Source organism: Diospyros lotus, chromosome 7 (assembly GCF_014633365.1).
Source record: "Diospyros lotus cultivar Yz01 chromosome 7, ASM1463336v1, whole genome shotgun sequence".
Lineage (NCBI taxonomy): Eukaryota > Viridiplantae > Streptophyta > Magnoliopsida > Ericales > Ebenaceae > Diospyros > Diospyros lotus.
Genome location: NC_068344.1, coordinates 8,498,096 through 8,525,674, shown reverse-complemented (window position 1 = coordinate 8,525,674; position 27,579 = coordinate 8,498,096). Strand labels below are relative to the sequence as shown.

General features: G+C 41.0%; 1 long non-coding RNA gene across 3 annotated transcripts; it reads right to left on the bottom strand.

Annotated features, from left to right (window-relative positions):
• Positions 1 to 6,972: 6,972 nt before the first annotated feature.
• LOC127806644 (uncharacterized) lies at positions 6,973 to 23,703 on the bottom strand. 3 transcript variants are annotated; one of them, XR_008024459.1, is made up of 5 exons: positions 22,784 to 23,703; positions 22,545 to 22,617; positions 22,231 to 22,294; positions 21,996 to 22,107; positions 6,973 to 7,304 (listed from the first exon to the last, which is right to left on the bottom strand). It is a non-coding gene; the product is annotated as an uncharacterized LOC127806644 (long non-coding RNA). The 3 variants fall into 3 exon arrangements; XR_008024458.1 differs by having other exon boundaries at positions 22,231 to 22,617; XR_008024457.1 differs by having other exon boundaries at positions 21,996 to 22,617.
• Between the last annotated feature and the right edge of the window lie 3,876 nt (positions 23,704 to 27,579).

Here is a 27,579-nt window from a genome sequence, read left to right as displayed (position 1 = left end):
CCCAATTCGGATGTCTTCCCAGCATTGGATTGTTAATGGTGTCAGTGGTAACAGGAGTTTGCTTCTGGATAGGGAGGCGGGCAAGACGAAGTGGAATACCGTGTGAGTCATATATATCGTCTTGATGAGTTGTTTCAAGAGTCGATTCATGAGATCTTTTAGGGATTGTCGGAGAGACAAGTCTTGTTCGCCCATGAGCACATGAATGACGTGTGGAGGTGGTTGATAGAAGTAACGTTGAATGATGCGAGCCTTCGTTCCCATTATGATGTTTTTGCTAGGGCTGTGAGGCAACAAGCTGCCATTTGGGAGCCTTATCAAGGACTAGTACAGGACGTGCCTAAGATTGGAGCACTGCCGGACACTCAGTCAATCCAAGCCACTGTGAGAGTATCGTCATAGCCACCAGAGGGACATGTTGAACCTAGCTCTAGCGTAGCTAGCAATGAGGACTTAGCTTATTTGACAAATGAAGTTACCTCGGTTGCTAGAGGTGATAAGAGGAGTTCTAGTTAATATGGTTATTAAAGGGCTGTAATGAAAATATAAGGTTGTAAATTACGAGTTTTGTAAGGATGAGAATTATGTGAGAAACATCAGGTGCAATATTTAAGGGAGTGATTAAGGAAACTCTTAAGTCTTCAATTAGGGTATGCGTTGTTCATGATGAGGGTGTGCATAGTTGGATTCTTTTCTCGGTTGTGAATGAGTGAGGGATACTCTAGATTTTCTTGGAGATTTACCAGGGAGGTTGCCTTAGTAAGAGATTGACCCTGCAATTGAGCCGAGCAGCTTTGAGGCATAGATGTCCTTCTTCCCGAGCAAATGATTTGTCGGGCTAACTCTGAGGTGTTTTCTAAAGAGGTCTGGAGTTCATTGGTCTCACCAGGTGTTGTCGATGCCCTATTAAGGTTTGTGTTAATCTCATGAGAGATGAGGTCGTGGTAGAATGTGATCTGGAGGTTCATGATTGAATTTTGCCAAGAGTGGTACGGGAAGGTCCCACCATGTGAAAATGTGCTATAGGAGTCCGATGGTTACTAGTAAATCCGTAGGTACCGAGATGTGTATAGGGTGTACTGAGATGGAAAACTGAAGGTTGGGTAGAGAAATCTGTGATGGGAATTTATTGAGGGATTATTATGGACTTATGAACTTGGAGTTTACAGTGGTTATGATGTTTGGAGATTTAGCATCACTACCTAAATAGGGTATAGGTCTTTAGTTCTCACAGGTGAAGTAGAGTTCAGGTGACGCCGCGATTGGCGTGTCGAAAGACTAAGATTGTGAGATTTTGTAATAAATAGGGTAAAGCAAAGGTGATAGTAGACATTTTGGATTGCTGTGGAGCGTCTGTGATAAAGTGAATTAGGAATAAGAAAATTCCCTCTAAGATTATTGTTGTGGGAGATACCCAGGTGTATGGCCAAGGCCAAAATTGGATACAGGTCTAAGTAACTGTTGGGTTTTGCTGTAAGGGTAGTGGTTGCTATGAGTACGTGCGGTACTGATTACGAATCACATGCCCTAGGGTCGGTTATTGACCGAGTGAGGAGATGAAACTCCTCTGGGTGCTGGTCAAGTGGTACATCGGCAGAAACATGAGATGGCTTGTTATGCCAGTCAGAGGAATGCTTAACCCACATCTTTAAGTCACTTCTCCCCAAAAGCGAGACCTATGAGATGTTGTGGGGGTTTGAACAGTTGCGGATATGGTGAGGTGCTTTTAGTTGAGCCAACTACAGAGCAGATAACACCGGTACTAAAGATCGAGTCCTAGCTACCGTATAAAGTCTTGAGGAGGTCACGGTTAATAATTAATAATGAAGTCGAGGTACGGCCCAATTAGCTATTGGGAGTTAAGATCAGTAGCAAGGACAAGATTAAGGGTTGGTGATCACCGAATGAGTTATAATAGGAACCCCTAATTGGATGTGCCGATTCCTTTAAGGAGGGGAGATTATCTGTGACATCCTAGATATCGAGCTGTATTGAGTGTAGAACGTCTATTCCTTGATAGTCCTGGTTAAGTGACTATCCATACTTATTGACGAGACTTCGAGCATTCACGGCAAATTGGGAGAGAAAGTATTGCCGAGAAAATGATGTGTATCTGGTTAAGAATCAGTTGAAAAAGTCAGACTAAAGGATATTGCTGTTGAATCCTTGATTGAGTATGTGGTATCATTTCCATGTACCTATGTATCGCAAGTATGTGGCAGGTTTTAGTCACGTTACTGAGCATTAATTTCTCGTCATGTAAGAGAATGGCCCTACTCCTATCGTTATCAGTTGAGTTATGAGATGGTAATAGAGGAACCTTGATGATGTCTCTTAAGCTGGTTAAGGTATTAGTGGTCATATCGTGGCCCTATTGAGGTGATGGATTGTGAAGTTGTGCTAGTGTGTTAAGTCAATGGGAACTGGAAAATGATGATATGGAATGTTCCAGAAATGTTGATGAGTAATATCATGAGAATTGTGAGTGTATCTTGAGGACATGGACTGAGCGCGAATTTCGAGGACGAAATTCTATTAAGGAGGGGAGAATTGTAATATCCCAAAAAAAAAAAAAATAAGAATAATGATATAACCATAATAATAATAAACGAAATTAAATTAATTAAACTAAATTAATTTGTTTAAAACATGTGGCTGTGGGCGTATGCTTGGAGGCTACGCCTTGCACAGTAGCCTTTTCTGTCAAAATGAAGCAAAGAGTGAGCAGAGGGTGAGAGATAGAGATCGAGATTGAGGGAGATAGAGTAGGGGGAGCCGAGAGATTGAGATGGAGAGAGAGAGATCAGTGGACTGCTCGACCAAGTGAGGGAGAGATCGAAAGGGAGAGGAAGAGATTAAGAGAGTGAGAAAGAGAGATGGAACGAGGAAGAGAAGGAGCTGGTAGCCATGGAAGCTCCGTGTGAGCTCGGCCATGGCAGCCGAGCGAGGAAGCAGCGGCAGGGGGCGGAGCGACACGAGCAGCAGCGGCCAGCAGGTGCGCGGTGGCGCGCGGTGGTGCGTGGAGGCGGCAACGGAGGCCGGCAGTGGCTGGTTGTTGGAGCGCGCAGGCGCTGTGCGCGCCAAGGAAGAAGGAAAAAGAACAGGAGCACGCGGGAAGAAAAAAGGAAGAAGAAGAGGAAGAAGAAAGGAAGAAGAAGAAAGGAAGAAGAGGAAGAAAAGAAGAAGGAAAAGGAAAGGAAAGGAAAGGAGAAGAAGAAGTTGGGTGCGCACAGCAGGGACGCAGAAGAGAAGAAGAAGAAGAAGAAGGAGAAGGAGAAGAAAATAAGAAAAGAAAAGGAAAGAAAAAAAAATAAGTGAAATAAAATGATTTTGGAATTTTTTTCGGCATGGGAAGTGATCAGGTACGTGGGTAAAAATTAGTCGAAGCATGTCATGTTTAAATTATAAATTTTTCGCGATTAAAATTAATTAATTTGGGTCCCGGTTGTGTTATTTGCTAGGAAATGATTTAATTTGCCTCGGGAGCCTGAGAGAGGTCGGAATCAGCTAGTTTCAGGCAAGCTCCTAACCCTCTTCTCGTGTTCTTTAATTCCCGTGAAAGACCCCGTGATTTCCTGTATTTTATCACCTCCCTTACTTTAATTCGGCACCTTGCCTTATTGGTTGAACTATTATTCATTTGTTTTAATTTAAATTAAATCTGAGGCTTCTATAATTTTATTCATTGTGAGCCTACGGGGGTTTGTACCGCCCCCATTCCTTCCGGAATGATGCTGAACCCAGTTGGGGAACTAGGTTCCTAGTCGTGCGGGCTTACTTACAGTTTTTCTCAGATTTATTTATGGTTCGGTTAGAGCTATCGAGCAGTGGGACAGGGGTCGGTTGTTGGTGACGTTGGGGTAGACTATGGTACGGCCCTGATGTGGACTGTCTGGTGGACACCCCTAGTCACTGGCCGTTGACCGGTGCTAGGCACTGCTGACTAGCTCTGCCAGTATGTGATTTACTGCATGATTAGATACATTGTATTACTGTTCATGATTTGATATGCACATGGGTACGGGATGCATATTGGGATATCCATTTATTGAGAATGCTTGGACACGGTCATTCTAGTTTGGTTAGGTTGCATCCAGCGCGAGCATATGCATGGCGTGTGGTTTACTATGTGGGCGGAGCATGGCCTGATGCCTGGATGTATGAGCGCCTTGTATCACGTTGATGCTCACTACGCCATTGCATTTCTATGTGCATTGCATGGATATTGATAGTATTTAGTTCTCGGACGGGAGTACCGTTCCGAGGGAGCCTATGGCTCGGTTGTCGGGAGTACCGACGGATACAGGTGACGGGAGTACCGGCCTGGGACAGCGCGCGCAGGTTTGTTGCAGATATTTGTTGCCTTTCAGGGCAACGGCAGGTTGGTATGGGACTTGGGTGCCAAGTGTCTTATGTGGGCCCCAAGGACCGGTATGTGCTTTTATTTTGTTATGCTATTGAGCTGTTGTGTTGTAGCGTCTCATGGCTTGTGTGTATCTGGGGGTTTATTTTGGGGAGAGTTTTTCTGGTTATGTTCAGCCTTCAGCCTTTCTTTTCTTTATGCTTGCTGAGTCTCTCGACTCACCTTGCTTTCCATCATTCCAGGTAGTGACGGCGTGGGCCATAGCAAGGGGGTCAGCTTTAACGGCAGAGTCGGTGTGGTGTACAGGCAGTCTCGTCAATCCCTATCCACTCTGATGTCTAAGTAGAATTTACTCTTTTATTTCTGACTGTGCCAGGTCATATCTCGTGTCTTGTGTATGTCGGCACAGGAGTTTGTGTTTGTTTATTTATCTTGTGACCGCTGTGCTAGCGGGGTACCCATAGTGCATGCATGTCTTGAGCTTTGCTTCCCCTATTCTTATTTTCGCGTATGCATGCCGGGGTATTTCTGTCTCGTGTTTATTACTTTTCTCCTCCCGTAGGCGCTTCCGTTCGGGTAGTCCGGGTGGTTGGGGATATCCGGGCGGGGGTGCTTACAAAAGGGAAGTCCAAGGAGTATAAAAGAGGGAGGTGCGACACTATTCATCATCTCCTTCCTCCTTTCTGTGCGCGCTCCCTCCCACTTTCTCTCTGTCAATCTCTCTCCGAGAGAGATTTCTTCTCTAGGAGAGGAGCCGTCTCAGCCATCTCTCTCAGAGAGACTCTAAGTCTCTTCGAGAGCTCTCCCGTCTCTCTCGGCAGCAGGGCGGTCCTCTCGGAGAGGACCTGTGTCTGTCGGAAAGATCCTCGCCTATCGGTGTTTTCTCTGGAAAGAGTAGCGAGCTCCTGGAAGCAGTTATGGTGGATCTCTCTTTCCGCAGCCCCAACGTCGTAGCAAGCTCTCGGCAATGGCGGCGGCGCTCTCAGTAAGCGGTCGAGTTTCTCCTCTCCGCAAGCCTCCTCATTCTTCTTCTCGCGGAAATCAGCAACTCTCACGGCGAGCATGGCAACCTTTAGCGATGCTGGTCTCTCCGAAATAGCGCGTATCCCTCCGCTAGTTTTCTCTCGGAAATGCGCTAGGCACCTCGGCAGCCATCTCTCGAGAAGCTTTCTTCCCAAGAGGTTCTTCCTTCTCGGGAAGAAGTCGCTTGAAATGCCTCTTCCTGAGGGGTTTCTGATCACCCTAAAATATACCGCAAGTGTACGGATCGAACAAGTAATATAATAGTAAGTAAGAATATCGTTCCCACGAGTAAAGATTTCAAATACCAAATTTATAAACTTTCTTTATTATTTAGATAATAAAAATTTTAGATTTAATAAAGAAAAAAATAAATTAATTAAATTAATAAAATAAAATTGATTTGGAAGTAAACTTGAATCAAGAAATCAGTGGATTTTAATAACTAAGGCACATGTATGAACCTAACTAGACATGGCCACGGTTCATAAACCGCCGGTTCCGGTTCAAGAAATCTTTGAACCTGAACCGAACCGCCCAAGGGCGGTTTGGGACGGTTCAGTTCCGGTTCCGGTTCGTGCCGGTTCGGTCAACGGTTTGGACCGGTTCGGTCAACGGTTCCGGTTCCGGTTCAAACCGAATTTTTTTAATTTTTTTTAAATATTGTTGTATTCAATTTTGGTCCTTGTTCCGTTGTTCGGTTCGGTTTGATTTCGATTTTTAATTGTTAAATGTAATTGTAAATATAAATATTCTCAACCATATTTTTAATAAAAAAATACTACTAAAAATTGAAGAAATATAAGTAATAATTTCATTAAAAATAATTAAAACAACTAAACAAGTATGTAATACAAGTAATTAATTTTTACAAATGTGAAAAATAAAAAATAAAAAATAGAATTAGGGGGGAGGGGTGCTGCACGGGGGGGAGGGGGGGTTGTTCCGGTTCCGGGGAACCGGAACCGCGGAACCGGAACCGCCGGTTCCGGTTCCCCGGAACCTTGAACCGGAACCGGACCGAATTTCGCCGGTTCAGTCCCGTTTCGGTTCCGGTTCCGGTTCCGGTTCGGCCGGTTCCGGGTCCGGTTCCGGCCGGTCCGGTTCGAACCGCCGGTTCGGTTCAATTTTGGCCATGTCTAAACCTAACTATGCAATGTAAATCATAAATTTTTATGCGAATGAATTGGTCAATTGAGTATGTGACAGCGAAATCTCCTAATGCATTCGTTATCCTATTTTTAGGCTATAACGAGTCTATTCTCATTTAATAACTTTCTATATTTTTATGAAAGTTTTAACCAAATAAAAACGCATTACAATTTGTGAAATTCCTAGCGTATCGCTAAAAGCCGCATAAAGAAATCGAATTCTATTTCTAGTCGATTTTACTTTATGGTGTATGGTACCTACGATACAATTCCCAAACTATCTCCTTTCGGTCTCAAGATTAAGTATCAAATCATGTAAATAGTGGCCAGTTATTCACAAGCATTAAATCCAATATTACATAACTCAATATAGCTCAATTTATTCAATCACATAAAATTATAAAAAAATGCATCATCATAGTTTCAGCCAATACATGATCTTAGTTCAATAAATTAGTTCATGGCAAAATTAATTAAAACCCAAAGTAACAGAAAAAGCATTAGAAAATTAATCGAAGAATGAAGAAGAAGACAGAAATTCCTTAGCCCAGATCTGTTCAGATCTGGGTTAAACAAATCGTGTCCGCCTCCGCATGCACTTGCCGTTGCGTGCGCCTGCTCTGCTTCAATCTCTCTATTGCGTCTTTCATGCTCTGCCGCTACCTTCTTTAAATTCCTTGCGCCTCCTCTCAGAAGTCTCTGCCCAATCCTGCCAAATCAATTCATTTTAAAAATGGCCGCCGCTTCTGTGCGCCAGCCTCCCCAGTTCTCTGCCAAAGTCCCAATCCAAGTCCACACATTCAATTCCTTTATTAATATTATATATATATATATGTATGCAAGACTTCACATGCACAGCCCTAGCACATTCACGCCCACATCACTTAAATTAATAAAATAATATATAATCTAAATACATAATATATAATATATAATATATGATATATAACACATATAAGTAATATATATAATATAAAATATAGTATTTAATATACTATTATTAATATTAACTTTAATAATATTAATTATTTATAATATTTTTTATTTATATTATAATATTAATTTGTAATATTAACTTTATAATATCTTTTTCTTATTTTTTTCTTATTTTTTTTATTTATTATTTTTTTCAACCCAAACACAAAGTAACATTTATGTAAAATAACAAAAAAATACTAAAAATTAAATATATATAAAAGAAACTTAAAATACTAGATAATTATAGATAAAACACATATAAAATACTTAAAACACTATTCAATTATAACCAATAAATGTGTAAATAAATTCCCATATCAGTTTCTCTCCGCGAGGCCTTCTTCCTTGCCCCTATTTCTGGCTTATGTATTATATGTATGTATACATATGTGTATAGTTGCAAAGCTTGCGTGAGTAACAGTCCAACTATGTATATATGTATAGGTATGTCATATATGCTAAGATTGGCATGTAATGTGTAAAGTGGGCCTGCTAGCCTTGGCCCGAAGCATGGCCGCAAGACAATGTGTATGATGTTATATATATATATATATATAATGTCTATATTATCTCACATGTGGCATGCCTATAGAATATAATATGTCATGTTTATGCACAGGGAAGGTGATGTGTATCTTAAAGAAACAATGGTCAAGTATTGCCTCAATGCACCTCTCACCTAGCCCAGAGTGCCTTGAGGTGAGGCCCACCTTCTCCCAGAGAATCCTAGAGAATCCCCTAGGTCTTCTGCCTCTCCGGGAGAGAGTCCTCTTAAGCCCGTCTGGTTGCCACTAATGTGCAGGTCCATCCTCGGCTCCCTGTAGCAGTATCGAGATCGACCATTTCTAGTCAAGAAGGTATCATCGTTTTATAGTGACACACCTTACTTATCTATTGTACTATTTTCCTACTGATACTAACTTAAGCATAGGAGGGCATACGTGGGTGAGGAATCCCCGCGTGCCTTCTAACTTGTGCTTGTGAGCACAGATATGTCCCGAGCACATAGGAGGCCAATCTCGAGCGATACCTAAGGTGCCCTCAGAGGTTCGCCTACGACCCCTGTTAGTATATCAAGAACCGAAGCTACCCGACGCCTATCTCCACCAGTAGACTCCTGCCAGCTGTCAACCTCGCTTTGTCTCGGCTCCCGCTTTCCTTCTCTATAAATTCTATTGTGGTTTTTTTCTGGCTATTACAATTGGCGCCGTCTATGGGAAATGGACAAGAAGCTAAAATCTACAAGGAATACAACCAAGTCTGCCAAGCATCTGATATCAGTTGGGTAATACGAGAAGAACCAACACACCCCGTCTGGGGGGCTAGAGGGCTTGTTCGCCGATCGGGTTTCCTAGTATAAAGTTGTCGGAGATCGCGTATGGGTTTCCTGAAACCTTCAATAGTCCCAAGACAAGGTCCTTCAGTGACCACAATTACCCCATAGTCCCTGATCGGGTGTCAGCAACTATTTTGTTCAGTAAGCATGGAGAATCAAGGAAAGATCACGATGCGTTCAAAGCGTAACAAGATTGTTAGAGGGAACTCATCAAATTTGCAAGCAAGAGAATCATGATCATTCCTTTCGAACCATCATTGCCTATACTGGCACATTGAGGGTCTTTAAGAAACCTGAGCCGGTGTTATTTTAGTGTTCCCCTACAAGTATGCAGCTAAGCACGAGATACTCGAGAAGATTAAGAAGGCATGAAAAATCGTCATCTAAAGAAGGACATGCCAAAGATACGACTCTAGGAAAGAGTAAGGAGTCGACTTAAGGTATGCGACAGTTGCTAGATCACCATGGGTGGTCCAGTATAGAGCCTTTGAAGGGAGAAGCCCGTCTCTCGCTTTAGAGGTGTGAAAAGGTTATTCGACTCTATGAGCGGACCCTTGTTTAGGCTAAAGAGAATTCCTCTATGGTAGTTGGTGATAATAACAAAGTTGATTCTGAGCTCAAATAAGATAAATTCGCCATAAGGCTATGGTGGCGGCGTTCGATATCCAAGCCCTACCTCCAGTTAGGAAGGCCTAAGGTGGTTCAAGATTTTTCGAAGAAGCAAAAGCTATTGAGACCCCCTGAAGCAAAGTATGGAAGCAGTATGGAGGAGTCGTCGATTCTGTTTGCGGTAACAAGTTGTGAACTTTTACACCGCCAATATAAAGGGAATGAAGCTTTTCAGCATGGAAGACATGAATAGGCGATGAAACATTATAGTGCGGCTGCTTCGACCGGTGTTAAGTTTTAGCCTTCGTAACTATCTGCCTTTGCCAGCGTACTGCTGCATATCAAGCTCCGAACCAAATTGCTGGTACCATCGCAGATTGCAGCCTAGTCATAGCTCTTGACAGAAGTCCCAAAGATAGTTTCTAGAAGAGCTACTTCACTTCTGGTAGTATTCTAACTGCTCTAAGGACGCTACTGTGGAAGCTCTCAACCTATGGGTAAACATGAAAAACTTGTTCTTGGTCAACGATCTTCCTAATAAATTCAATCGTTCAGGCCAACAGATATTTTGGGCAAATGGAGACTTCGAGCATTCTCAACCTTCTGAGAACCTTGAGTCCGAACAACGAGAAATAGATAAGAGATATCTGAAGCACGCCACGAGCGAAGTGAAATCAAATTGAATAATTGACTAACAAAAGAAAATCGGATCTATTTGAATTTGGCAAGCTAAAGCCACGGTCCAACCAATGGTTTGGGGAAAAATCCAGCGCGTGGAGAGCAACCACTTCGGTACGACCATGGTGATAGAGGTGATTGAAATAAGGGCTTCCAGAGAAAGGATGATGCTTCGGGCGATCCCAAGAAAAGAACAGTAGAACTACTTGGGAATGAGCCCGTGCATTCTCGGTAGGCTAAAGTGTGGCAAGGAAATCCACAACAAATTTTAAATGGACAGGGTGTTAGCGTCACAAGAGGGCATATGATGGTCTCCTTGCCATCCTTATCATAATTCTCAAGCATCTCGTGAGAAGCATCCCTACATGCTCACCAACTCCTTCCCTCGCAAACATGTTGGCCTGAGACAACAAGTGTGCTGCACAAGTGAAGATATGGAATCCTCCTAGTGAGAAGAGAAAGAGACGGGTCCAAGCTGCAAAGAGAAATTACTCGGATCCAGTCGTAGAAGAGAACGCTAATGGGGCGCCCAATCAAATCTTCTTTGAAGGAATGAGAGCAATTTAATGACGCCTCAGGATTGCTCTTTCGTCTTTCCCATTGAAATCATCAAGGGTCTTGTTGACTAAATCCCACCAAGAAGGCGATATTTGCAATGAGAAAGTTCACCCTCAAGTAGTTCCAGAGCGGGACTCGGCGTTTTGAAAAATGGCTATTACGAGCGCACTAAGATAGGAAAAAGAGAAGTTTTGGTCAAACCGGGAAAGGCCTTACAGAGTCGTGAAGTGTCAAGACCTGAAATGTGTATGTTACCGATGTTGCTAAGAGAGGCAACAGGCAGAATGTCAGGGGTGGTATGTTTCGAAGAGTACCTCCCACTGTGTGACGAATTATATTTTCTTTTTAAAGTTTTGTCATACATTATAACATTTTCAAAATGAATAAAAGAATATATCCCTTTTGTATTCCTGTGAATGAAGGCAATCTTATAAGTCGAGCCATATAAATCCCTTGTGCATCATATATTTGTATATATATATTGTTATCATAAAATGTGAGGCAGGAACTATGGCACGAAGACAGGATGGGCAGTGCTACTCCCAAACTCAATGGAGCCATGTTGGTTAAGGTAAGGAAGAGTTCAAGTCCTGAAAGGTTTGGCCTGACAAATTGTAATATGGCGCTAAGACCTCGTACCCTCCTGCAATCCCGGGTACGTTCCGATGCTATGCCAGCAGGCTAACCTGGATCCCTTGCCTGAGTCCGGTACTAAGTGTGCGAGCTAACCTTGGCTCCTTGGCGGATCCGGTGCTAAGCCTCCCGACAAACTTGGAACAACTGGTGGTAATTCGATGAGTAACAATAGGTCTAACCTAGATCCCTTGCGTTAGACAAGCCCAAAAAGGGCCCAGCAAGGCTGCAAGCAACCTTCCCAAACAGGCCTATTCAGTTATGATTAGGCGCAATGGCCCGGTCCTTCTTATACTCTCGGACGCATTCTGGCGCCATACCCGCAGGCTAACCCGTATCCCTTACATGAGTCCGGTGTTAGGCATGCAAGCCAGCGTTAACTCCTTGGTTGATCCGGCGATAAGCCTCCAGGAAAACTTAAAACATCCGATAGAAGCTCGGTAGAGGACCTTGGACTGAACTCAGATCCTCTGTGATGGACATGTTTGGGAAGGAAAATCAAGTGATGAAGATACGAGTATTCTTTTATCGTAAACGTAGGCAAGACATGCCGAACCGCTGAAATAAAATATCGTTGCAACCATTCACTCTGGCGTATATGCATGTCTCTGATATGCACATCAAAGGATTCTCAATGTGAAAGTAAGCGAGGTATGCCTAACCCCATAAATTATTTCATGGGTAATGCTCTTTGTGTTTGCTGTAAGATGTAGTGTAGGTATCACGACTTGAGCACAACGTGGAAAAATGACAGAGCTACCTAGTATAGTAGTAGTAGGCTAGCAAAGGTAAAGGTCCGCAAGCTAACCCTGACTCCTTGGTAGATATGACGCGAAGCCTCCCAACAAACTTGGAACAACCGGTGGTAATTCAAAGAAAGATCCTGGGTCTAACCTTGATTCCTTGTATCAGACGAACTCGAAGGAGCAATGTGGAAGAAATGGGGCTCAACCCTACCTTCTGAGACGAGCCCACCTAGTGGAGATTTGGTGCAATGGCCTCGAACCTTTTTGGATTCCCGGACGTGTTTTGATGCCATGCCCATAGGCTAACTCGAATCCCTTTTGTAAGTTCGGTGCTAAGCTTACGAGCTAACCTTAACTCCTCGATAGATCCAGTGCAAAGCCTCCCGACAAACTTGGAACATTCGGAGGAAATTCAGCAATAAGTCTCGAGCCGAACATAGATCCCCTATGGTAGACAAGTCTGAGAAAAGAATGAAGAAATGTCAAGCACATGTAATAGTATAATTTCTGTCCTAAATCCCCGGATGTGTTCCGACGCCATGTTCGCATGCTAACCTGGATTCCTTGCCTGAGTTTGGTGTTAAGCGTGCGAGCTAACCTGGACTCCTTGGCAGATCCGACGCTAAGCCTCTCGGCAAACTTAGAACGACCGATGGGAATTTAGCGACAGACCACGGGTCCAACCTAGACTCTCCATGACAGACCAACCCAGAAAAAGATGGAATGAAAAGACTTGATGAAGATATAGAGTAAAGATCATCAGGCGACGATTAATCCAAATGATAAGTAACGCAGTTAACGTGCCTGAGCGACTACGACAAGCGTTAAAGAAGGAGCACAGTGGTGACCCAATGTTGTTACACAAGTCCAGCATGGACATCAGTAGATCCCAAGCTCGGGCTGTGATTCTGAATGAGAGAAGCTAGAAAGCATACCTCGATCCTCGTTAAGAATGCAACTATCAATACTTGACAACATACTCTTCCGAGACCGTTTAGTGGATAATCTAAATAGAAACGTAATGCACGTAATGTGCCCGAGTGACGAAATAGACATCAAATATTAGGTATCTCTCTGAAAAATCGGCACTAGGCTGCACGTAGGATAAGCATGGTTTGCTTGACTCTGGGAAGCTAGTCCCGCGCTCTAACTTTACGTTAAGCTCTGCTTAGCCCACGGCTTTAACTCAGGTGGCTCAATGTGAGCAATTTCGCCTTAGAACTACTCGATGGTAAGAATGAGAGCGTACCTAGCCTAAAAACCAATTTGATAAACAGTTTGGCTCTAGGAGTCCCGTATACTTAAAGCCCACTGAGACGTTTTAGGCTAGAGATGGCCACATTATAGTTCCCCGCAATAGCCCAGCAAAAGACTGAGGGACAGTAAGAATAGCATGGGCAACTTCGCCCCAGTTAGTCATCATTATCCTGTCGCGTCGAACCTCCAGGTTTCGGTGGCATGGAATTGTTTGGAATCTGCTGTCCCTCAAGTTTTAAGCTTTCAAGTCAAAGGTTATTGCAGCCAGCTTCTGTTTCCTCCATCTAGGAAACTAGTTTTCAATGCATCGAATGCTGAAGCCACAATCATTGTGTTATATGATCAATCGTCAGCGGAAGCCGACAAGCAATCTCCTCTGCCCGAACGGTAATTGTGTCTCAAGCAGCTTTCCAAAATGTTACAAGGAGACAAGATCACAGAACCAATCGAAGCGGCATTCCACGAGGTAGCAAAGCAAATCCAGAGCCAACCTCTCAGTGCCCTAGAGTTGAAGGATTTTCGTGACTACGAGCCCATGGTCAGCGATGCCAATTTAGTTTTTATGGCTCTGGATGGCTTGCTCGTTGATTATTAACCCTTTAAACAACAAGTAATGGAATTTGTCAGCATTGTAGCATCGCCCGCAGAGGCTGAACCGTCTATTCGATAAGATAACTCCCTCTAGCAGCTTGTTAACAGATACAATTGCCACAAATAACACTGGAAAAATGCTTCTCATCATCGTGCGAAGATTGTCGCCACTCTAGAAGCTTCGTCCACGCACCTCAGACCTCCCAGCAAAAAGGCTACTTAGATCAAGGCCACACCACACTTCATAGGGGATGAGCTGTTATCTTACGAGGCTGGTAATGCAGAAACCCTAAATCGCTTGGAGTAAGTCAATGAAGAGAAGTTGAAATCTCAACAAGGACGTTGTAGCCATGGAGATGGAAGACAAGTTTGATTTGAAACACGAACCAGAAACTCCTTTTGAGGAATACAATCTTGTCCCAGGAATAAATGCTAAGAGCTTCGGGAGCTTGTATAGTGATGTCAGAAGACCAGAAGATAACAGCTCTCTGAAGAGTGATGGAATAGAAAATGGGTCTAATGTGGAAATGTATTCAGAGACATCTTTAGTTAAGAGAAGAAGAGGCAGTAGCTGCTGGCCTACGATGCAAGATAAAATGGAATGTTGTCTTGGCATAAATGGTCGTTGTGGAGAATGCATCGGCATTAACTACCCAATCAACTGGTTTAAATCAAGAAGAATGACAGAAGATGGACAACCATATTTCACCAATTGATTACGAGAAAATACCAAGGGAATCCCTGGGATAGGGTAAGTAGAGCCACTAATAATGGCAGGAGAGAGAAACACTCTCGGCACAATGATTTTAGATTGTTAGCATCACTTCTTGCCTTCAATTTGAGGCACTCGTAGGAATTTAGCAAACCAAGTTCGACAAGCAATGATCCCAGGTATTAGTGAGAGTCGCCGTGGACAAATGCATCATCTCGGGATAAGACTTGCTGAGGCCTTTCGATCCCAAAGAAATCCGTCTTTAGTTGAAGCCTAAGTCTGAATATGACAAAACCACCAGCATAATCTTTTCTGCGCCCAAAAACCATTCTATGAAGAGCCAGTGCCCATGAACATTCAAAATCTAATCAATCTCTGTTTATATCTTTAACCACACCCAGAGTCTTATCACAACTTGGGCATTTCTGGCGTTTGAGCCATCGAGTTGTCTTCCCGACACTGTGTCGCCAATAAGGTCCATGTTTCCTTAAGCGCACCTTAGGATGCCTTAGAAACACGCCGATATCTTTCTCTCAAGTGGATCATTCCTTATCTTAGAAGCCTCAAGTTGCGCCTTAGTATCTTTCGCCACCTACTCGGCGTAACAGGTTATGCCTTTGTATGGCTGTCGAGCCTTGCTTCAAGTGACCTCGTTTTAGTGTCAGCGCGAAGCCGTGAATCTTAAGAGTCATTTCATCCATCGAGGCAGGTGGACGCGATAGTGGCATTAGTCTTCCCTTTAACTTAAAAGTCAAAGCAAAGACTAAGGGGCAATTGTTGTGCCATAGAATTCTCGAGCATCCACCTAGGGATATTTTGGTCATTTGGCCTCAGTGAGTGAATTCCAAAAGTGGTCCCAAGCTAGATTTTTCAATCCCTAAAAAAATCGTGGTTGAACGGCGAAGAAATTATTTAAATCGGAGTCCAAACGAATAATATAGAATTTAAGGGGCAAAAGTGGCATAAGGCCAAACTAAGGGTAAGGGTGAAAGTGTGATAAAAGGGAAGTCCAAGGAGTATAAAAGAGAGGAGGCGTGGCACTATTTATCATCTCCTTCCTCCCTCCTATGCGCACTCCCTCCCACTTTCTCTCTGTCGATCTCTCTCCGAGAGAGATATTCTTCTCTCAGAAAGGAGCTATCTCATACATCTCTCTGAGAGCTCTCTCGTCTTTCTCGGCAGCAGGGGGTCCTCTCGGAGAGGACCTATGTCTCTCAGAAAGATCCCTGCCTATCGGTGTTTTCTCCCGGAGAAGGAGCAACGAGCTCCTGGAAACAGTTATGGTGGATCTCTCTCTTCGCGGCCCCAACCTCGCAGCAAGCTCTCGATAATGGTGGCGGCGCTCTCAGCAAGCGATCGCGTTTCTACTCTCTACAAGCCTCCTCATTCTTCTTATCTCGGAGATCAGCAACTCTCTTGACGAGCATGGAAACCTTCGACGATGATGGTCTCTCAGTGGTAGCGCGTATCCCTCCGTTGGTTTTCCCTTAGAAAGGCACTAGGTGCCTCGGTAGCCATCTCTCAGGAAGAAGTCGCTCGGAATGCCTCTTCCCGAGGGGGTTCTCTCTGCGAGGCCTTCTTCCTCGCCCCTATTTCTGGCTTATGTATTATATGTATGTATTCATATGTGTATAGTTGCAAAGCTTGCGTGAGTAACAATCCAACTATGTATATATGTATAGGTATGTCATATATGCTAAGGCTGGCATGTGATGTGTAAAGTGGGCCTACTGGCCTTGGCCCGAAGCATGGCTGCAAGACAATGTGTATGATGTTATATATATATATATAATGTCTATATTATCTCACATGTGCAATGCCTATAGAATATAATATGTTATGTTTATGCACAGGGAAGGTGATGTGTATCTTAAAGACACAATGGTCAAGAAAGTATTGCCTCAAGGCACCTTTTACCCAGCCCGAAGTTGCGCCCGAGCAGCTCCCTTAGGGGCAAAGACCCTACTTCGATAGCTAGTCGTGAGACCCACATTCTCCGGGAGAATCCCCTAGGCCATCCGGCTCTCCGAGAGGGATTCCTCTTAAGCTCGTCTGGTTGCCACTAATGTGCAGGTCTATCCCTGGCTCCCTGTAGCAATACCGATATCGACCCTCTCTCATCGAGAAGGTATCATTGTTCTATAGTGACACACCTTACTTATCTATTATACTATTTTTCGGCTGATACTGACTTAAGCATCGGAGGGCATACGCGGGTGAGGAATCCCTACGTGCCTTCTAACTTGTGTCTATGAGCACAGATATGTGCCGAGCACACATGAGACCAATCCCGAGAGATACCAAATGTGCCCTCAGAGGTTTGCCTACAACCTCTGTCAGTACATCAAGAACCAAAACTACTCGACGTCTATCTCCACCAGTAGACTCCTAACAGCTGTCAACCTCGCTTTGCCTCGGCTCCAACTTTCCATCTCTATAAATTCTATTATCGTGATTTTTTTCTGATCACTACAAAACTAAAAATAAGAAAAGGTGGAGTGGCAGGGCTTGATGAGTTACCAAACATTGTAAATTGTAAATTTAAAAACAAGACAACACAAAAACCTCGACAAAATAAGGATAAAAATAAAAAAAAGAAAGACTTCAAACTTCAAATAAAGAAAAATAAACGGCCAAAAACATATTTTTGTAGCTAAACTTTTATATTTTTTTTTCTTATGAAATTCTAAATTTTTTTGTAGTTTTAAATATACTCATCAACTGTGCAAAATCACTAGATTTAAACAAGTATTGATGCGCATCTGCAACACACATGTTTTGAGTGCTTGAGAGGGATATGCAGCAAAGAACAAAAAGCCACAAGACGAAAGAAGCCGGTAAATATTTTTTGCTTCAAATCAATCCATTTTAGACTGCTTCATGTTGACGAACGAAAAGCAGTAGAGAATGATTGCTACTGCTTCAAACCACTTCTTGTTCTTGAGATGACGACCCTTACTTGGCAGTGAAAGAGTATAGATTCATAAGAAAACTGCAGCTTCAACTTGAAGAACAAACAAGAGGGAGGTATTAAAATTAATCACATTCTACCATTTTAATGTGGAATAATTTTGAAATGGCTATTTTGTGTCTTTTAGTTTGTACTAAAAAAAAAGGCATACGTATGTACTAACAAGCAATCTTCAAGGGCAAAAAGAAAAGGTAACTGGAATGAATTCATCTGCAAGTCTAATACAAAAGTACAAAATCTTTTGAAAGAATTCAATCTTTTCCTTCTTGTTTTTACTTGATCATATGAGGAGTTAGGGTCTAAGATGGGTTGTTGGAGAGCCTACTAGTGATGGGGTAACTACCAAAGTATTATTAATCTTGGCATTTTCTGGCAACAAAGAGTTCAAGATAGAACCTGCAACCCCAGCTTCCAAGGGAGTTGATGGGGTTCATAGAATCAATAGCGGCGACGGGGCAGAGTCCCAGACAATCGGAGAATTGAGCGAAAGAGGAATCTCAGTGAAGCCATGGAGGTGATGGCTCAAAGGATGGAGAGTGATTTTCTTGGTGTTGGGTTGTAGGGGAGAAGAAGACGACAACATGGGTCTCTTCGTGGCTCCACCATAGGCATTGCATTGCTTGACAAAGGGGACTATAATATTCATCGTTGCAGCGGAGGAGAAGCTGTTGAGGTGAAGCTTAAAGATGGGGTTGACGGCGATGTTAGTGCTGGTGGCATCAAAGCTGTCGGCTTCCTCAGTTTCTGGGAAGTCCATTACCGATTCTCGATCGTTAATTTCTATGCTTGAAAACTTCATCAACTTCTTTCAGTTAGTGGCTTTTCGTTTTTTGCTGCATATCCCTCTCGAGTACTCAGAACACGGGTGTTGCAGATGCACATCAGTAGTTAAAAGGTGTTTAAATGTAGTGATTTTGCACAATTCAGGGCGTATTTGGAACCACAAAAATTAAAGGTTCTATAAGAAAAAAAATGTAAAAGTTCAGGGACAAAAATATGCTTTTAGCTAAGAATAAATAAAACATATATGAGAGAGAGAGAGAGACGTGAGGTAAAATTTCAATCTCTAAATTCCTTTGTTAGTCGGTGCATGTAATGTTGCATGCTCAAATCTAAAAGACTAAAACTCTAATATCTCATTTTCACTTAGAAACTCAAGGCTTGAGAGAAACTAGTGAAAATCGGTTGAGTTGATTTAACGTTGGGAAGGGTAAACTTATATGGATGAGTATTAAACCTAAGGGTGGTAGTCGAGTGACTATGATGAGAGGTTAGCCGAGTGAGGTCTCTCGATAGTTGAGTGACTAAGGCTAGTTAAGTGAGTGTTAGTGATGTATGCCTTAATACTAGATTTATATGATATCTAATATGTAATAGGGATACATGTATGATATTCTTGTCATTAATAAAATGGTTATTTCTTCATTTGTTGCTCTCTAAATGTGTAAATGAGTCCCTAGACTTTCTGATGATCATATTCTTAAGTTGTTAAAGAATATGTGATAAGGATCTAAAACATAGGATTTGTTAAAGGTATTTCTAGTCTTTAGATTTATCAAATGAGGACTATGATTAATCAATTATGGACTAGCACATGGGCTATTACCTTTGATTAGTATTAGTATGAGATGTTAATGATAAAAGATAGTGAATCGCATATCATATTGCATGAGATGCAGATAGTAGACATGTGGGTAGATGTTGGTTGAACATCTACTAAATGTGACATTTGTAATAGATCACATGGCTGAGATGATTAATGATCTATTACTAATTTTCGATTGTGTAACTGGTTCTCAGACTAAAGATGTTAGAGTTGTCTTATGCACAAGTGTCAGAAATTTTTTGTTAAGTGAAAACCATCTGATATAAGATGTGGGAATGCTCTCTGTTGTGTATGGAGGAAGATACTCACCGATAGGATCTCTATTGACCTCTGATGGGAGACAAACATCCTATGCAGTCATAGTTTGGCTAGGATGTGCATGATCGGAAAGAGTTTCCGATGTTGGAGGGTGTTTTGATGTTTTATCTCGATCACACCATATTAAATCTTGGCATAGTTACTGAGTCCTGTGAGTTTAATCAGTCCATGATTCTCACTCAGTCAAGATGTTAGTTAGTGAAAGAATTATAGTGTAGGGTAATTGAAAGCCCTAATAGGTTTACTTGAAGTATTGATTTCTTTGCCATTAGGATAACATATCATCTAATGAAAGGTTTACAACCTAAGTTATTTAAGAAACATGCATATAGAATGAGACTTGGTTGTAATGATGACTAGTGTTGTGATGCGACTTTGAGCTCAATGATGTGTTTCTGAAATATATTATGTTTTTTTTTGTTTCTTATGTTTGTATACGCATTATTGTTTTCAAGTAAACTTGAAAAGTCTTTACAGACATTATTATGGACCATTATGGATTTATGATGAGATGTAGGTGTTGTGATATATATGAAAGAGAGTCCATGACATTAAATGGTGCATAACCGCCATAACTCACACTAAACAATTTATCATGTTATAATGTTACTAGCCATTATCATTATAGTAATCGGGCCAAGTGGGAGAAACGTAAGATTTATTTCTAATTAAATGGCCCTACTAGAGGGATAATGGGGGGTAGTGGGAGGCAATTATCTTGATAGGAGAAACCACCCAGCCACCGCATAAAGATGGTTACAGTCCTCACTCTTCCTATATATAGTGATAGAAAATCATAGAATGTGAACCATCATTATCGTTGTTGTCAATTAAGGATAGGAGAAGGAAATCAAATCAGACTCATTTTTACTCTCTAACGAAGAAAACTATGGCGTCCTCATCATCGATTAATTCAGGTACGCATTTATTTTTGCAGTAGTATACAATCTAGCATGAAATCATACAAATTTCATGATATTGTTTATGTTTAATATCTATAAATTAAAATAGTTAAGCTTTTATTACCCACCTCGTCAATATATTTATTATCAAAAAATGATATTCTTAAGTAACTTTTATAATCTGAGCAAAAAAAAGTAATTTTATATAAATGCCCTAAATGGAATGGCTTAATTTTTATATAAACATAACCATCAAATTAGAAACAGAGAATCAGTGAGCAAAAAATTTTCTTCCTAATGAATTTTTTTTTATTAACATCTCTGTATAAAAAAATTTTGTTCATACAGAGCAAAAGGTTGAAGGAGATCTAGTCTCTTTTTTTTTTTATTTATTTGAAAAAACTGAAATTTTTCTGATTTTTAATTTTTTCCTGATTTTCTGTTGTATCTTTTTTTTTTAATTTTTTTGCTGGATTTTTTTGAAAGAAGTGAGATTTTTGCTGATCTTTGTTGTTTTTCTATGAATTTTTAATGAATTTTTTTAGGTTAAACACAATAAATAATTTAAATCTACAACGGTTTTGAAAGAATTGAATATAAATTAAATTTTTATTTCTACTTTCTTGACAATTGATGACAAAATCAAATAACATGTGTAGTTAAATAAAATGAAAACCAAAACTAAAAAGCACTCACAACATTTTCAAATAGCCCCTTGACAAGTTTGCTTGGCTAAAGATCCCAATGTTTTTGCATGAAAAAAATAAATGAAACTGTTTTTCTTTTTTGATAAATTGAAACTGTTATTTAAAAACTATTTTTTATCTTACCAATAGATAATCATTTGAAACTGATAATTAAATGGAAAAGTGGCATAAATAGTAAAACAAGCACTCTAATATACGTTACGTTACTGAGAGTTGAAAAGGAGATGGAAGGTTACTTTCAAAGAATTGTGCAATTCGCAAATTTTTTTTTTTTTTTTCACTTTTAAATATAAGAAATATGACCCAAGTGAACCTAGAGTAGTCATCTACAATAACAAACACATATTGTTTATCACCTAAACTTTAAGTCCTCACAAGTCCATGAAGTAGAGTTAGAGACCTAGAGGTTCTTAAATGATATACTTATTTGTTTTTTTTTTCGCACGTGCATCACAAATGTGATCTCTTTCATATTTTTAATTTAGAAAATTATTTTTAGATAGTTTATTAATGACACTCATGCTAGCATATCCTATTCTATTATGTCATAACTATGAATTTTGAGTAACAGAAGTAACTGGGCAATTTTTTATGTTTGATGTAGACAGGTCTAAGTACACAATATAAACATTTCATATCCTATTACCTACTAATTTTATTTTATTTGCTTTTAGACATAAAATTTCACATGAATTTGCATCAAAACATACTTTATGATTTTTGTCACATAGTTGACTTATACTAATCAAATTATGTTTAAACCATTTTACTAGAAACACATTTTCTAAAACAAAATTTGGAAAAATAGAACCAACAACAAGAATCTTATCTTTGGAGTTGTCCCCATAGAGTACATTACCTCCATACTTGTAGGTGATGTTGTTGAAGAGCTGTTCATCCCTAGTCATGTGTTTGGAGCATCGACTATCGCGGAACCACTTGCTCTTCATTTGGCTTGAAATCAGAGCAACCTACCAAAAAAGGAATCAATTTGCACCCTTTGGTACCCAAACCTTTTTGGGTCCATTCATGTTAACATAAAGCACATCCTTAGGCACCCAAATTTATTTAAAATTTATTGGATTGTTCCTTACAAAACTCTTGTAAGCACCATCGCTGGGATATCCCCACCCATCTGTACTACCCGAACAGGAGCGCCTACGGGATGAGAAAAAGAATGAACACAAGACAGAAACTACCCTGACATGCATAAACAAGAATTAAAACAACGGAAGCGAAACCATATATACATGCATGCACTACGGGTACCCCACTAGCACAACGGTCACAAGATAAATAAATGGATACAGACTCCTGTGCCGACATACACGAGACTCGAGAAATAACTTGGCACGGTAAGAATAAAAGAATAAACCCTACACAACCATCAGAGTTGACTGAGACTGACGGGATTGCCTGTACACCATATCGACTCTGCCGCTAGATGTTGATTCCTTTGCCATGGCCCACGCTGCCACTACCTGGAATGATGAAAAGCAAAGTGAGTCAAGCTACTTAGCAAACATAAAGAAAGAAAGGCCGAGGGCTATATAAATCCAATAAACTTCCCCCAAGACACCAACCCCCAAGCACATATAAGCCATGAGACGCTACAACACAATAGTATAGCATAATAAAAACACATACCAGTCCTTGGGGTCCACACAAGACACACGGCACCCAAGTCCCATACCAACCTACCGTTGCCCTGATAGGCAACATATATCTTCAACAAACTTGTACGCATTGTCCTGGGTCGGTGCTCCTGTCACCCGTATATCTCTGTCGATACTCCCGACACCCAAGCTATAGGCTCCCTCAGAACGGTCCTCCCGTCTGAGAACTGATAACTGTCAGTAATCATGCAATGCACATAAAAATGCAATGGTATAGTGAGCATCAACATGATACATTGGCACTCATACATCCAGGCATCAGGCCATGCTTCGCCCACATAGTAAACCACACCCAATGCATATGCCCGTGCTGGATGCAATCTAACCAAGCTAGAATGTCCGTGTCCCAGCATACTTAACAAATGAATATCCCAACATGCAACCCGTACCCATGTGCATATCAAATCATGAACAGTAATATAATGAATCTAAACGTGCAGTAAATCACATACTGGTAGAGCTAGTCAGCAGTGCCCGGCACTGGTCAACGGCCAGTGACTAGGAGTGTCCACCTAACGGTCCACTTCAAGGCCGTACAATAGTCTACTCCAACATCACCAAACAGCCGACCCCTGCCCCACTGCTCGATAGCTCTAACCGAACCATAAACAAACCCGAGAAAATCGTAAACAAACCCGCACGTCTAGGAAACTAGTCCACAAGTAAGGTTCAACATCATTCCCAAGAGGAGTGGGGGCAGTACAAACCCCTGTAGGCTCACGACAAATAAAGTTTAAGAAGTTTCGGATTTAATTTAAATTAAAAGAAATGAATAATAATTCAATAAATAATGTTAAGCGCCGAATTAAAGTAAGGGATGGGATAAAATACGAGAAACTACGGAGTCTCTCATGGGAATTAAAGAACAGGAGGAGAGGGTTAGGAGCTTGCCTTTACACGATCGTTTCTTGCATTCCTTGCACTCCCGCTGCGAAGTAAAACGTTTACTAGCGATTAATAAAATCGTGGCTCACATTAATTAAATCTAACTATATAATATAAATAATTTAACCGTCTAAAATCTCACGTAGGCACACCACAAATAAAACCCCAACGAGTCTCATATTTAATTTAAATTAAATCATGCTAATAAAATCCTCAATTTATATAATTAATACGCGACACCAAAACGAATTAAGGGAATGCGTAAAATTCACAAAATGGAAGGAGATTGCAAGGGTAAAGGGAGTTTGCTTGTATCTAGTTGTTTACAGCATTTTTACGCTTAAATGCCACCAAAATAATACACGTTGTAAAATAGAATAACTCTAAAAATTAACAAAATAGGATCCAAAATAAAATTCTAACCGTACAAAATGTTTAATACATAATTATTTACTTACCTGATTAATTAAATCGCATTTAAACCACAATTAATCTTTGATTTTCCCCAAAATTTCCTCCATTTGCTCACTGCGCGCGTTTTTTCTCCTTCCAATTTTCCTTTCTGTTTCTTACCCAATTTCCCCCGATTTCTGCTCCAATTCGTGGCTTAAAAAGCAAGGGAAATGGGACCACCAGTGGCTGCCGCGTGGCAGCCCAGCTAGTGCCACCGTCTTGCCCAAAACGACGTCATTTTGGGCAAGGTTTTGGCTGAAAAATCAGCCAAAATTTCCCTTCAGCGCGCGCGCGCCTCCCTCAGCTCAATCCCGTCACCTGCTGCAAGCCCCTTCACGCGTGCGACCATCCACTCCAACAGCTCCTTCTAACATACATATGCCTTCAATTATATTTAAAGTAATTTGCGGCTATTTTCGCAAATCACATTTTAACCCCCACAACATCTTTTAATTACACATACACCCCACATCTAACTTTGGAAAATGCCACTCACACCCCACACTTCTTTTATTTCTTATTTCACTTTCACCGCATAATTTCAAAAAAATCCACTAAATTAATTTATTTTCCTATTTCCATAAAACAACATAATTTATTATTATTTTTTTCTTAAATCTCCAAATACCCCAATAAATTAATATTTCCTTTTAACCCACAAATATTCAATAATCACCACAAATACAATAATTAATAATTATCATCCAAATAATTTAATTAATTACCTTTAATTCCTTATTTTCCTCAAACCACACAAATAAATACTTCCTCTTAAATTCTCAAATATTCATTAATGTCCTCAAACACCGATTTAAATAATTATTATTTATTTTCAAATTTCGAGATATTATAATTCTCCCATCCTTAATAGAATTTTGTTCTCGAAATTCGCACTCAGTCCATATCCTCAAAATATATTCACAACTCTCACGATATTACTCAACATCACCTCTGGAACATTCCATATCATCATCAATCATATTACATACAACCACAAGGTTCTCCTATTACAATATCGTAATACAACTGTTCCCCAAAGCTATCTCGCATTCCTATTGTATTTCCTTTTGATACTATCACGACCACATATCAACCTAAAGGTGAGCTCAAAATTCAGAGATATTTAATCCCAATGATAAACTGATTCGCAACACCAAGCTTAATGTAAATGCAGCTAACTTCAAATGCAATCGGTAATGACAAGAGTGGAACCATTTTCTAGCATGACAAAAAGCTAATACTCGGTAACGTGACTGGGACCTCCCACGTACCTACGATGCATAAGGACATGAAAACGATACGACATACTCAATCAAGAATTCAACAGCAATATCCTTTAGTCTGACTTTTGCCAACCGATTCTTAACCAGGTACACAGCATTTTCTCGGCAGAACTTTCTCCCACAATTTGTCGCGAATGCTCGGGGTCCTGTCAATAAATATGGGTAATCATTTAATCAAGACTATCAAGAAATAAATGTTTTCCACTCAATACATCTCGAGATCTAAAATATCACCAGATGATCTCCCCTTCTTAAAGGAATTAACATACCCAATTGCTGGTTCCTACTATGACTTATTCGGTGACCACCAACCCTCAATCTTGTCCTCGCCACTGATCTTAACTCCCAATAGCTAATTGGGCCGTACCTCCTCTTGATCGTTAATTACTAACCCTGACCTCCTCAAAGATCCTATAAGCTAGCTAGAACACGGTCTTTACAACCGGTGTTATCCACTTTGTAGCCTGTTCGACTGATAGCACCTCACAGTGTCAGTAACTATCTAATCCCCAAGGCATCTCATAGGTCTCCTCAAAAGCTAAAAGTAACTCAAAGATGTGGGTTAAGCATTCTTTTGGTTGGCATAACAGACCATCTCATGCTTCCGTCAATGAACCACTTGACCAGCACCCAGAGGAGTCTCATCTCCTCATTCTGTCAATAATCGACCCTAGGGCACGTGGTCCGCGATTAGTACCGCGTGTACTCATAGCAACCACTATCCTTACAACAAAACTCGACAGTTACTTAGACATATAACTAACTCTAGTCCTAGACACACACCTGGGTATCTCCTGCAACATCAATGTGGGTTTTCTCATTTCTAATTCACTTTATCTCGGATGCTCCACGGCGACCCAAAATGTCTGCTACCACCTTTGCTTAACCCTATTTATTATAGAATCTCATAGCCTTAGCTCTTCTTCACTAACTGCGACGTCACTTGCACTTCGCTCCACCTGTGAGAACTAAACTCCTACTCCCTAGCAAGGTAGTGATGCCAAATCTCTAAGAAACATAATCGCTGTAAGCTCCCAATCCACAAGTCCATAGTAATCCTTCAGTGAATTCCCATCACAGATCTCTCTTGGGACTTCGTATTGGTGTTTCGATTTGGCCATCCAGATTCAATTAAACTTAGGTTTGATGCTCTAAACTTCCAAGGAATGCAAACCCCTTAGAACCTCAATTTGCCTCCACTCCCACTCCCACATCACATTACGTATCTCTCGTCCGAATATGTACAGACAGTTTAACTGTCAACTACACACGAGCTACCGCATTACCCACTCTTCAATTTTCCATCCCAATACACCTTGTACACATCACGGTACCTACGGGTCTACCATTTACCATTGGACTCCTATAGCATATTTCCACATGGTGGGACCTTTCCGTACCACTCCTGGCAAAATCCAATCATGGACCTCCAACTCACATTATACCACAACCTTTTCTCTCATGAATTGACGCATGCCCTTTGTAGGGCGTCGGCTTCGTTTGACAAGATCAAAGAAACTCCAGACCTCTATCTCTGTCGCCAGTCCTAACCAATCCATAAATACTGCGAAGGCGTCGGTCAGCCCCAATGACATGACCATGAACTTATAGAGGTTGTACGAGTACGACGAGCAATCATTAGAAAACACCTCGAAATTAGCCTGACAAATCATCTACTCGGGAGAAAGGACATTTATACCCCAAGACTACTCGGTTCAATTGCAGGGCCAATCCTTTACTAAAACAACCTCCTTGGTAAGTCTTCAAGAAAGTCAAGATTATCCCTATCTCATTCACAACTGGGGAAAGAATCCAGCCATACATGCCCTTATCATAAAAAACGCACGCCCTAAATGTAGCTTTAAAAGTTCCCTTACTTACCTCCCTCAACGAGATACGTGTTATCTCTAATCCACATCACTAATAGATAATGGTTAAAGACCCGACAAGTCCACCACTAGTCAAGTGTCAGGTCCACTTGGTCTTAGCAAAAACAGTCCACAACCAAATGTCTATCGCAAGTTTGGCCTGTGACTTTCTAGGTCCATACTCTTCATCACATAAGGTCACTAGGATACTCTTTGCTAATAGCAATGACTACTTGATTCCTAAGGATCTCGAGGCTCATAAATTTACTAAATATATC